We start from the raw sequence: 335 nt of genomic DNA on the forward strand, positions 1-335 counted from the left end.
GCACTTAAGGTTAATAATGAACCACCTTGGTGTGCTCAGGATTGTTTTCATTTTAGCACTAAAAGTTTCATGTCCCAGGAGAGACCCCTCATTCAAGGCCAAATGGGATGGTTGGTCACACTGTTGTCACTAGCACTGCAGGCTGTCATGATGATATTCTTACCACAAACGGTCTAGTCTGTATTTTAATATGAACCAGTGGTTTACGCTCTATCTGCCATGCCTTCTCGCTCTGTGCTAACAATATCGAGTTCTGATTCAAGTGAGTAATTAAATGAGCCTTTTCATATATATATTCTCCCCAGTGATTCTGTGCCACCATAAAAACATGCACA

The sequence above is a fragment of the Cervus elaphus genome, chromosome 13, assembly GCF_910594005.1.
Source record: "Cervus elaphus chromosome 13, mCerEla1.1, whole genome shotgun sequence".
Lineage (NCBI taxonomy): Eukaryota > Metazoa > Chordata > Mammalia > Artiodactyla > Cervidae > Cervus > Cervus elaphus.